Raw genomic sequence first — 13674 nt, 5'->3', positions numbered from 1 at the left:
TTTAACTGCATATTAAAACTTGGAAAGAGACCACAGCTGTGTCTCTTGTGAGTCAAACAGAAACTAGAAGAGGTCAATTAAGGAGTCACACAAAAGTTAGAACAGGTCAGTTAAGGTTAATTATCTGTAAAGTGAGGGGGTAGAGCTAGGAACTAAACCTTCTGTTTAAGGGGTAAAATAAAGCGTTTCAAAGCTTTAGTGTAAAAGCTCACCCAGACTCTGCCACAGCTTGCTGTGAGGAAAGGTTAGTTTGCTGTGTCTCTTGTGAGTCAGACAGAATTTTTCACACCCTCCCACTGTGTTGCTGTTGTGTTCTTAAACACAACTGTCTTTCTAGTTGCTGGCTCCTTTGTTAATTTGACCACATATCTCCTTCCCTGTTCCCCTTTCAGTGGCTGGTGTGAGTAAGTACAAAATTATCATTTTGTGAAATAACTCCCCTTCAACTATTTAAATTTATTGGCCATGCCACTGTATTCCATAGAACCAGAATACAAAAGTGCCCACCCCTTTCAGTCAGGTCTATTTTAGAATTTCGAGGTTGCAGATCTTTGAATGTTCTAATATTGAACCCTATGCAGCGAAAGCTTAAAATATTGAAGCAACAGAAAACCAAATTTTTTCCTAGGGAAAGAATTTGGTTGCCTGTTTCTATTGCTTCAGTATTTTCAGTGCTGTGATGGAAAGTTACGGGTCAGGTTTAGGTAAGTGTGCGATTGTGTGGATGTGAGGGTTAGGGCGGATTAGGTGAGTTAGGGTTAGGGCGCGGGTTAGGGATGTGTCCGATTGTGTGGACATGAGGGTTAGGGCGGGTTAGGTGAGTTAGGGTTAGGGAGCGGGTGAGGTGAGTGTGCAATAGTGATGGACCTTAGGGTTAGGGTTAAGGTAAGTGGATAGTTAGTGGTGTGTGTATAGTTTAGTGCCTGGTTAGGTGTAAGATTTTAGGTGTATGTGTGTGGATTGCTGTTTGTTTGGTGTGCTTGTGTTGTGTGTATGTGTTTTGGAACAGCGATTTTTTTCCTAAAAAATTGCTGCTCTGACAGTTCGAGATTGTAAGCTTTCGCTTACATAGGGTCAATTAATCACCATTCACTTTTTTTAAGTGGTCGGTGATCTAATATAGACCCTTTCAGTTTATCTTGCTCATTTACAATTAGTGGCTCTCCACTCAGACAGCTAAAACTTAAGTTATCCCCTTTCATATCTAACTGCTTACTGCACACTTTAGTGTTTAGGATATTAACCCATTTTTTTTCATCTTACCTTTAAACATCTATTGCAAGACCACCAGTTATTGGAGAGCCCACATTCTGCCTCTCAGTAGTCAACTTGGGATTAGTGGTTCTGTTTTCTCCTGGTGAGAGAAGTAGCACAGGGACATTATTTCCTGGAGAGTGCTGATCACCGGAAAGCCTAATTACTGCTTTATAGGTGACAGCTTGGAATATGTGCTTATTTTCTGTTCCTGGTAAGAGAGGGAGCAAAGTGCATTGATTCTTGACTTTTCTGGTTGGACAGCGAGTGTTGTGCTTACTGTTCCTGACTGGTCTGGTTGCTATTCAAGGCATCTACCAGAAAAAGGCTACAGCAAGCCTACAGACCCTTGAATCATCTGAGATAAGACTGTAGATCACCAAACAGGCTGTGGCCTACTTCTTATCTTGGGATTGGTGCTACCATTTTGCTTCTGATGAGAGAAAAAGCAAAGGAAAACTGCATCCCAGAAGTGTGAAGCTGTGTTGAGACCAAGACTAGTAGCAGCCAGGCAGTAGCCATTCATGCTTCTCTCCTCTTTTCATCAGTTTTGACAAGCTAATTCTTTGTTTTCAGTAAGTACTGTTTGATTTGTTTCTAACTTCAGAATATCTACCTAAATACTTTTCAGGGTCTATGTATTAGTTCCCACTCGAGTGTTTGGCAGTGCTCTGTACAGACTCACACACCTTGAGTGAAATTTTTCCTGTAAAACCATTATTGAAATTTCTTCAATACCTAGTTGAACACTACTGCGGTGGTGGTGCTGCGGTAGCGTTGTCGCCTCATATCAAGACGTTGTCCCATTCGAGTCTCAGCTAGAGCGTCTTCTGTGTGGAAGCATACGTGAATGGGGCGTGCCTTCGTTGAAGGTTGTGCATCAGGGCTGGTAACCCGGTACGTAAAAATCCACTACCAATCATTAGCGGACCAGAGTTCCGCTGTGGCGACCCCAACTGGGAAAAGCTGAAAGACACAAACAAACCTAGTTGAACACAGGACAACTAGCTTGCAGTAACAAGCAATGTCCCCATAGTTGCAAACTGGATGCTCCTTGTGATGACCGTGCCCTGGGCCAGCAATCAAGGAGCCTCAATCCTCACCACTAACACCAGGGAGGTCGTCTCCTAGAAGAGGAAAGGATAACTAATACACACAGTAAAGTACAATTTCCCTTAACTGCACACAGAGATCACAGTCAGTTTGGGGCTGGCTGCTCCCTTGTTCACCAGGTCCCCAATAAAACTCCCCACTGGCACAGCTATAGGGTCCAGGTCTCAGCCTAACTGGGCAAGCTAAAACCTCCAGTACCCTCTCTGTCTAACCAGTGCTTCGTGTCCCTGCCAAGTAGCTGACACGACACACACACACACACACACACACACACACACACACACACACACACACACACACACACACACACACACACACACACACACACACACACACTTTGAGATAAGTATTTGTACAAATTCACAGACTCTCCTGGGAAAGGCTGACACAGTTTCTCCAACTGTGCCCCTTTACCCAGACTATACAGTAGTAATTACTGCCACCACCCAGTTAATAATATCAGCTACTAAAAGGCCCTTAAAAGGGTCTCCAATTATTACTGTGCAATATTAATATCCAATGGTAATGTGACTATACAGTCTAAGGCTTATTGGAAGGGCTTAGACAGTAAACTCTATAAATATATAATGTACTCTAAAGCATACTTTATCTCTACGCAAAGCAGCCACAGGTAGAAGGTTTTAAAAATATTTAATAATAAATAATTAAAACACAAGCCAAATCTACTACATCACAGAGATATCTAAGAGTTCACAGATCACACAGAAACTTAAAATAATACAGTAGGACAGGTATGCTTTCAAAGAAAAATACCTAATTAATCTTTACTAGCGTTAACTATTCCTACAAGATATCACAGTGCTACAAACTTACATGTGAGCATAAGCAGAGTGCTGATAAGTTGATGTCCAGTTCAAAATGCTATCAGTCTCTTGCGAGAAATAGTATTTAAATATTACTAACTAACATGTCTCTAAGGCCCTCCCAAAATGACATCATTTTTGATACTTAGGTTTTCCCAGTATTCATATTGCATCATCTTAACACCTGGTCTGAGTTCTCAGGCCACAAACTGCATTATCTAGCAATCTAACACCTGCACAGAAACTTACAACAATAGAAGACATTTCACATGTATATACTAACAGAAACTAAAGCAATAAAGCACCTTCCACATCTAAATTTTAGTCATAAACTTTGGCCTTCAAACAATGGGCATGAAATCTTCATCCAGCCGCCCTTGGGCCAAATTCTAATATGAAAGGATACAACATGCTTCACTGGGCCAGTAGAGTGCAATGTTGTCACATATTTTGCAGTTCCACATTTCACAGTGTTTTCTTACATTTAAAAACACAAGCCTGTATTTTACATTTATTTATACAGTTGATAGAATTATATATCAAATTCTCTTTGACTAGGCTGGCAGCCTTCACCTATCTCTCCGCAATCGTCACACTCCTGACATTGACTGATATTCTCACTTCGAACTGTCTAATCAATAAGAAAGGGTCTGTTGCCATAGATCTGAACTTTCCCACAGTCTCCTTTACCAGTTTGGTATGGATACGTGCATCCTCAGGCAATGTAGAAATTACCTCATGCTTACTGACAACCAGTTAATTCCCAAACAAACTGATATGGTATGTGAGAGATGTTTTTATACAATGTCACTGGAGGCAAAACACTCACATAAAAGTACTCCTAATATCACTAAGGTTGTCAGTAGTACACACGCTGCACCCATCACACACAATTCAAAGCAGACTTATACTGAAGCACTTAAATGTAACCTTCCTAAATCACAAAGACCTCCTAGATGAAGTACACATAACAAATACCCTCAGCAGCTCTAAAATTTACTCTTTCAAAACAACACCCACATCAACACATAGAGCTACATCGCATGGAGCCTCTACCTCTAAGACCATAAGGCAAGCCACCACACAATCCAACAATTCTAGTCACTGGAGAGTCCATCATGAGACACACTGATGTGCCTCTCATCAGGATAAGTAAGGAGAAAGTCACAGTTAGTTGCTTATCAGGGGCTAGGATCTGCCACATTACACATGCACTCAGGTCATGGGAGCACAAGTATCAATATGACTTAATCATAGTCCATGTGGGAGTAAATGACCTGAGATGTACCCCCCTAGACTATATGAAGACAGACATCATGGAGCCCTCAGAATATGTGTCTCAGGCTATTATGAGCCTAGCATTGAGCAGCATTTTACCTTCTATAAGGATGATGCCACAATATGAACAAAAGTTGATTTACTTTAATAATTGGCATAGTTGCTGATGTCATTCTAAAGAAGTGCAATATTTGTCAGCAGGGAAGGAGATGGTCAACAGACTGCACTGCTTTTCCAGGGATGGTCTGCACCTCTCCCCTCTAGGCTTTTGAATTTTGGCTAAAATATAGTCTTCCCCCATAGTGCCTTTTTTAGGCAATGCCATACTGAAAGTACTTCTCACATAGCAAATCAAAACCAACAAAATCTAAAGGTATTACTGCTCAATGCTAGGAGTCTAAACAAAAATAAATCCACTCCCTAGAAGCTCTCTTCACCATAGAGAATACTGACATTTATGCCATCACTGAGACATAGTTTAAAGCCACGGAGAGCACACCAACATTTCAAGGTTATAATGCCTTCCACACATTTACACCAGCTACTTCACAGGCAGGGACTAAAGGTGGAGGTGTCTCTATTTACATCAAAAATAAATATACTTCAAGGCTGGTCAAACAGGACAATGTACTTAAGCTGCTCCATGTTCAACTCACCATAGGCAAAATCCAATACCACTTCCTTCCAAGCTATAGCCACCCCCCCCCTGTGAACCAGGAAACCCATATCATGAATCATGTATTTAAACTTAATAGAAAAACTAACCATCCAACCCAATATCATATTCATGGGTGACTTTAATTAGCCCACTATTAACTGGGAATCCTATACAACACCAAATGTACAGGCATAGAGATTCCTGGATTTTGTAAAGACAAACTCCCTGGACCAGATAGTCAATACACCCCCTACTGTAATGTCTTCCCTGGTAAGGTCAGAAAAAAATAGTCTTCGTTGAAGTAAAAATAAAAACTGGACCCTCAGCTAAATCTGGAATATTCAGGAACTGCTCTAAGGCTAACCTCCTGCTATTAAGTGATAACCTGGCAAAATTTCAAGTTCCCATAAACCCTGACAATACTGCTGCCTATGCAGAACTGTTCATAGAAACCCTGTACAAGCATGTTAATAGCTGCATAGAGGCAGCTGTACTCACCAGGAAGAAGTACAAAATTAACTCAAAAAACAAGTCACCCTGGTGAAATCACAAAATCAATTGGATGTATAACAGGAGGAATAGAATCATGGCAAAAATTAGGAGGTACAGCACAAAGAAGGATAAAATCCCTCTCATCAAACTAAACAAACAACTCAGAAGACAAATAAAGTCTACTGAAGCCAAATTTGAGATCAGTTTGGCCTCCCAGGCCAAGGACAACAACAAAGCATTCTTTAGCTATGTCCACAACCTCAAAGGCAATACACAATTGTGTGCAGAGCCTATTGTAAATGGAGTCACCTATACTGAGCCAAAAGATATAGCAAACCTCCTGGCTGATAAATTCAGCTCCAACTTTACCCCTCTCTCCCCCTCAACCTTCTCTCAGGAAATACCATCAAATATAACTCCCCCTACTATCACTAGGGAACAAGTCCTTAATGCTCCCTCTAAGTCCAAGAACACTGCATCAGTGGGCCCAGATAATATCCCAGGAGTCCTTCTAAATAACATGACACATGACTTATTAGGGCCTCTGGAATTACTATTTAACTGTAACCTCCAAATAAGCTTCATACTTCATGAATGGAGAACAGCAACAGTCGTCCATCTGCACAAAGGTGAGTCATCTACAGATCATGGAATCTACAGACCTATAAGTCTCACTAGTCTTGTATGTAAATCCATGGAAAGAATTATCATGGAAATGATCAATAGAGATATAGTAAACCTCCAGACACTGGACCCAATCCAGTTTTGTTTCGTCAAGGGCAGATCATGCCTACTCAACCTGGTGGACATCTTTGAGAAGGTAACCAAAGCAATGGATGAGGGCAAAATCATTCACACTGCCTACCTTGACCTGACCAAGGCATTTGACACAATACCGTACTTGGGCATTGTTGACAAACTCAAGGCGTGAGGTACAAACCCATATGTCACCCAGTGGATAGCCAACTGGCTCAGAGACAGGACCCAGGAAGTTAAAATTGGGGAGTCCACCTCTACAAAGAGGCCAGTCACAAATGGAGTCCCTCAGGGATCAGTCCTTGGACCATTCATTTTTGGCATTTTCTTCTCAAGGCCAATGTCAGTGGTCTCTGGCTGACTAAATTTACAGATGATTGCAAATTAGGAGCTGTCATTGAATCCCACACTGACACAAATGTTCTCCAGGAGGGGCTGACACAGACAGACTACTGATGTCAACACCATGGACTAAAATTAAATGCCAAGAAATCCATAATAGTATCCTTTGGGAAGTCATACACCCATGATAACTATCATATTGACAACACAATCATTAGATATGACACAGTACTCAGGGACTTAGGGACACACATAGATAGTGATCCAGCCTTTGACCATCATGTGTCTACAGTGGTGAGGAAATCATTTTGTGTTGCACAACTTATAAACAAAGGCATGGCGTCTAAGTCCAAGGAAGTCATTGTTCCACTGTATTCGGCATTCATCAGACCTATCATTGAGTACAGTGCCCTTTTTGTTATGGACCTAACCAGGCATATTCAACAACTGGAATGTCCGCAGAGGTTCCTCACTTAAAGAATACAGGGTGTAAGTAAAATGTCCTATACAGACCACCTCAAGGCCTTATCCTTGTGTTCTGTCTCCTATGGCTTTTGAGGGGAGGTCTATGCCTGGCATACAGGGCATTGTCAGACCCCACTCTGATGGACGTCCACAAAACAAACAGCACCAGAACTACCCATTCTAAATACTTAAACCTTGCCTGTGATATAAATAGGACCTGCTGGAGAGACAAGTATGTATCCTAAAATTTACCCTGTCTATACAACAGGCTCCACATCCATGTGAAGCAGAGTTCCTCCCTAACCCAATTCAAGTGCAACTTGGACAACTAGATGAGGAACAGGAAATTCATCCCTGGTTTGGCACCTATGTCTCTAATGGACATAGGTAACCTGTAAATGGTTCATCTCCCAGGCCCATGCTTACACTTATCAAGGGTATCAGAACTTGTCAGAGATTTGGGATGCATGGCTAGGCTTAAAAAGGTCCTTGTGGTTGTTAGCCTAGTAAACACCTATGGACCTATGATACAGACATCTATGCCATTCTAATGAACCAGCGCATAAATGCTGACATCATATACGAATGAAGACTGATACTGCATCTGTGGTCATAGGTTTTAGTTGGTTACTGGGCATCAGGTTCAGGAGACCATTTAGGACCCTAGCCAAATTCCCAGTTGCCCCAAAGCACTGTCTGGTTAAGTGACTTACTCAAGGTCACACAGTAGGCAAATAAAGGTGGAGAGGTTCAAAATCTGAACCCTTAGCACTAGCACGAGAAGGAGCTCATTAAAAGTGATTTTGTCATCTGTACTAATTGCCAGGCTGTCATGGCTTCAGCTGTAGCAGGGTGCTTGTTACATTAGTTTTTGTTTTGTCTTCAGCTTTGAAAAGACTTCCAGAGTCTGATATATTCTAATCCTGTTATCTAAGCAGTCTATATGACTAATATTAGCTATAGGGCTCTGTACTGTGTCTTCTTCTGTATCACTGCCCACTGCAGAGAGTATATTACTAACACTTTACTTATTTTAATTCAGCGTAGAGTAATCCAGTTTAGTCTAACAGAACAGGAAGCTCTATGCTGCCCTATGCTGTATATCACAGAATTGCTAGATCTTTATCAAAATCAGAAAACAGGGAGAACCATTGCAGTTTGTTTGAACATTTAAGTACCCTGACCTCACATAAAGACTTCACTGATTCTACCTGGCAGTTATGTTCAGATTTTTAGTTAACCTCCATAAGTTTCTGACAGCTCTTGTGAACTTCAAAGGAAGTTAATAACATCAAAATTTTGTCACTAGAATACATGAGACTGCTGATTAATAGGGCTTTCACTGGTGCTTCCTCAGGATTCTGAAATGCCGTCCCCTTTGAAGATAGAAAGTTTTCACCCACTCTGTCTTTAAAGCTAGCAATAATTCTTCTTGTGATAAGCTAACTACAGGTCATCTGTACCCTTAGCACCCTCCACTAATCTGCCCTTATTTGAATCATCCTGACAGACTGTAAACAATTTTATATATATATAGAGATACGTGTATATATATATATATATATATATATATATATATATATATATATTCATATATATATATATATATATATATATATATATATATATATATATATATATATATTTATATACATATTATATATATATATATATATATATATATATATATATTTATATATATGGGTCTATACATTGTTACATCAAAAGTACGGTTCATCGAACTGTACTTCCGATAACTCACTTCCGCGAAAGTGCATTATATCGAAAATGCACTTTTGCGGAAAAATAAAAATAAAAACAAAATAAAGAAAACACACTCAACACGATTATGAAGGGGGGCAAGCTCCCCTGCACCCCCCACACCCCCCACTTTAATATTCTCACTCCGAGATCGCACTACAGTGGGGAAAAGGGAATATTCCCTTATCCCCACTGTACCACAATCTCACCAAGAGTTTGCTTAGTTATACATCAACACTACACACTGATGTACAACTAACGTTACATGCAAACTGCATGTTTTTTTTTTGTTTTTCTTTAGCGAAAGTGCAATTTCAATAAAATGCACTTTCGGTAAAGGGGGTCCACGAAAGTACAGCACGATGAACCATACGTTTGATGTGTGTGTGAGTGTGTGTGTGTGTATGTGTATATATATATATATATATATATATATATATATATATATATATATATATAGTTCCCCCTGCAGTTTATCAGATATAATAAAATAAAAATGCAGAAATGAGGTGGCTGAAAGCAGAAGAATTTAATTGAATAACAGGTTAGCACTTTCACATCAATGATGCTTCCTCAGACCATGTACAATCTCTTCACTTCACCATGGTGCTTTTTACCAAAAGTCTGTAAACTCATTGGGACTACCTGGGTATAAAATGTAATAACTGATTACTTGAACAATTATATCCTTGCTGTTTTCCCCTGCCTTTCTTTTTAACTACCCTTATCATAACCCTATTTCCCCATCCATTCTTCAAAGCAACAGCAGTCATTTTTTACACAAAAAGTATACCTGACAACCCCAGCCTCATTGACATTTCTTCAGAGTATGTCCTTCTTATTTTGCTATTGTCACACCTGCTTTTACTAAACAAGAAATGTTTACTGGAAACTACTTTGCTAAAGCAATTTGCATGCTCGTAGGTTACGATTTTGCATAATGCCATATGGCAATATAGGAATCATAGCTCTTTACTGTGTTCCCCCCATATTCTACTATTGTTCATCAAGTCTGTCTCTTTTAATTGTGCTGCATTCAGATGAATTAATGTCCTTAAGGGGTAACTTCTTGTGTTCCTCTGTGGGACTAAAACTCAGCACAATCTTACCACATATTAGACTAAGAACAAACTCTGAAACTTATTTAGAAATGAAACAGAAGATGGACATCTTTATGTCTTCTTGAGATAACAGGTATTGCACACAAAAATTAAACTTAATTAAAAGACGCCAACTGTCTTGTTTAAAATTCCTTTTGTTTCCATCAGATATCAAACTGATTTGCAGAGTCCAATAAAATTCTGATTCCCTATGTTCGACATGCTTCAGCTGTTTGCTCTCAGACCTAATTCAGTGCTGGCTTTTTCTTTCTTTTTTTTTATTAAAGCACCATGCAGCTGTCATACTGCACTTTGCTGTTTTCAAAGTTATTGTAGTGCTCTTACATTTTAGTAATGAACTGGACCACATTTTCCCCAAGGCTGTAGGCCCTGCATGAAGAGTTATTTTACTTATCTGTAAATCTGCCACAAACAGGAAGTGCTCATCCATCTCTTACAACTAAAGTACTTGCACAAGGCTTTTGTGACTGCCAGATACAAACTTGAGAAAGGCTGTGCAATTCCCAAAGGGTATTAGTAATTGGAAAACACACACCTTAAATCTGCACCATAGTCCTGTCTCAGGCATCTGCCTCTTCCTTGGATTGAATTGAATGCCCAGTGATTGTTATTTTGTTTAGCGCTATAAAGTAAATGAGTGAAAATGAATTAATGATTTATTGTACATTCATTAATGATCGGTTTCATTCAAAGCACTGAATGTTTTAAGAGATACTGTGTGTTTGTATGTACATTAAGAAGCTGTGGAGAAGGAAAAGTAATGCCGTCTAATAACAGCGGAATCAGTCTGCCCTACTGTCTGTAACAGAACCCGCTAATACATCATTGTGCAAATGCATGTGCCTTGGGAAAGGAGATTTTAGGGGATGGAAAAGATGGAGTTCAAAAACAGGAAACAGAAAGAAAGTGTTAATTGGATCTGCTGCTCGACTGCTCAGCATTTATATTCTGTAATACTTATCATGAGATTTTGCTCTAATCTTTAGCTTTACTGCTGTTTGGTAAATATGTGGCCTTGTGCTGGTCACAATGGTGAAACAACACAGTTTGCTAATTTAGAGCGATGGACTTGTTCAGTAATTTGGAATCAGCACTTTGACCATGTGACAAAGATCATTATTCATTAATTGTATGAGAGCAATACTGGTTCCAGATACTGAACACTTAACACCTGCAGCATCTAACTGTGAGCACTTTTATCCATTTTTGGAATTGCTGCTGTATCACGCTCATACTAATGGCCTGTGCATGATAAACTATGAGCCTAGAAATAAGAAATACAATTATTTTTTATCTTGTCCCTTTAGAAGTCTTAAATGTTCTTGGATTTTCATCTTGTCCATACAAATTTTTCATAGTGTTGTTGCTCTGTGTTATTATATTAATGCTGTGCAACAGTTTTTTGTGTACATTTATTCTGCATAAATTCAATCTTGTAAGTCCATATCTCATTTACTGTTACATTCTTACAAAGCACTCACTGTAAACATGCTATCTGTTTAGTCCTTTAAAACGTATATGGTTCTTGGCATGTCTCTGGTGTTTTAGGGATGTCTCAATTGCTTTTATTTTTGCTTAATTGGATTGCTCATGCCTACAGCATGGAGGTGGAATTTATGGAACACAAAATGAATTCTACAGGATATAGTTCACACACATTTCTGCTCTGCAGAGTTTTTATAGTTAGCGCAATATATTAGAAACAAATAAGGAATAATGCAAAACCAACACACTGTTTCCAACCAACCCATATAGGATTCTAGATCTGGAGCTTAAGTGTGGTTTGCATACGTTAAACCATTACACTGACAGTGAAGTTATATATTGCTTTGGAAAGTCTCAGAGCAGGCTTTAATTTGTGAAGTATTCTATGGCACTTTATTGTTATCCTTTCGCCCCCTTCCCAGTACCACCCCGTGCCTCCCTATTTTCCCCTGTCCTGACCTCCTCCCGCCATCCAGACAGATTACATCTTTCTTGTTTTTTTTCACATTTTGTCTTAATGTTCAGCATTTTTGTCTATCCTGTCAGCACACCCTAACTAGCCAAGACTGGACTATAATAGCTGAGGAGAAAATAACTAAATTAAGCCATGGTCTGGGCCCTGTAGGGGTTTTATATTCTCTTAGATGCATTTTAAAGCATTTCTCCAACTTTTTTATCCAGTTTTAGCATGAATAAAAATGATTAAGGAAAGAAATTCAACCTTATTTTTTTTCTTTCAATGAAGAAATGTGTCTAAGGCTTAATGTTCAAAGCTCTCAATAAAATAAAATGACAAATGCTCAAAAGGTTACATAAATCATATCTGAGAATGCTGCCTGTATCCCCATTCTAAACCTCAGCCACCTTTTGTGTATTCCTGTGGTGTTACATTGAGATGAAAATGAAAGAAGAAATGGACACAGACATATTTTAAGTTGTTACAGTCATACATATAAATAGCATGTTTCTTCACTCCTAGCCTCAAAAAGCAATCACGTTTGGCCTACTCCTCTGATGTTCGAGTGGGACAAAAGTAAAAGAAAAAATGTTCCCTAACCCCTACTCTAAAAGATAACCACCTATATCCAGGTCTGATTTTTGACTGTGAGGGAAGTGAAAAATGGTGATCACATTAAGGTACTGCAGGCTGTTGTTGGTCCTTAAAAGTGCACTGCCTTACACAAGCTATAGCAACCTTCTGTGGACATCTCTGAGGTTTGGTTGTCAGGAAAGTGAAAGAAGTAATGATCGCATTGTCCCCAACCCACCCACTCACACAATTGACAGTGATCTTATCTGTGCATTTCTGAGCAGTGACAGTATTAAATGAGGTTGGGCCAAGGCAAAAAATGTCAGAAATATGTCCCTGTGCTAAGCCTGTGTAAAAAGCCATTTATACAGCTACAGGGTCTGGGGACTGCCAGGAATACAGAAGCTTGGAGGGTCTAAATGTTATGAGATGCATTTTATGCATTCAAATTTTAAAATTATGCATTAACTGTTCTTTTTACTGTTAGCCAGAGGGGTTATGCATGTGCATCTCAGTAGTGCATGTGACCACAGATAACGTCATGGATATTATTTTTTCATATTCATTCTGGCACACACATATAGACACATGCAAGTGCACACATAAACACACACACACACACACACACACACACACACACACACACACACACACACACACACACACACACACATGCACACACAAGCATTACACAGTTACCAGCTTGCAAACTGGAGGAATACTAATTCATCTATGGCATGTCTTTGGGGTGTTGGAGGATGCCAGATCACCTGAATAAAACCCAGAGAGGAGGAATATGCAGCTTCATCACAGAAAAAACCACAGCCAAGAAATCAACCTCAGAACCAACCACTGTAAGAATTCTATGCTACTTGCTGCACCACTGTGCCGATTAGTTGCTTTTATTCACATCCTGCTCAGACCACCAAAATAGCCATTTATTTGTATGATGCTATTGTTTAACTGTAATGGAAAGTGAAAATAATTATGGCAAGTTTTTACTGTTAGATGCACTGCAAACCACCTTGCCCCACAAAACACACTTATGCATATAAGCCAGAACAATTACTGTTTTACACTGTCAGCAAATACAGT

The sequence above is a fragment of the Protopterus annectens genome, chromosome 8.part0, assembly GCF_019279795.1.
Source record: "Protopterus annectens isolate FY-2018-M chromosome 8.part0, PAN1.0, whole genome shotgun sequence".
In the NCBI taxonomy this organism is placed as follows: domain Eukaryota; kingdom Metazoa; phylum Chordata; order Ceratodontiformes; family Protopteridae; genus Protopterus; species Protopterus annectens.
Note: the sequence above shows the minus strand (reverse complement) of the source record.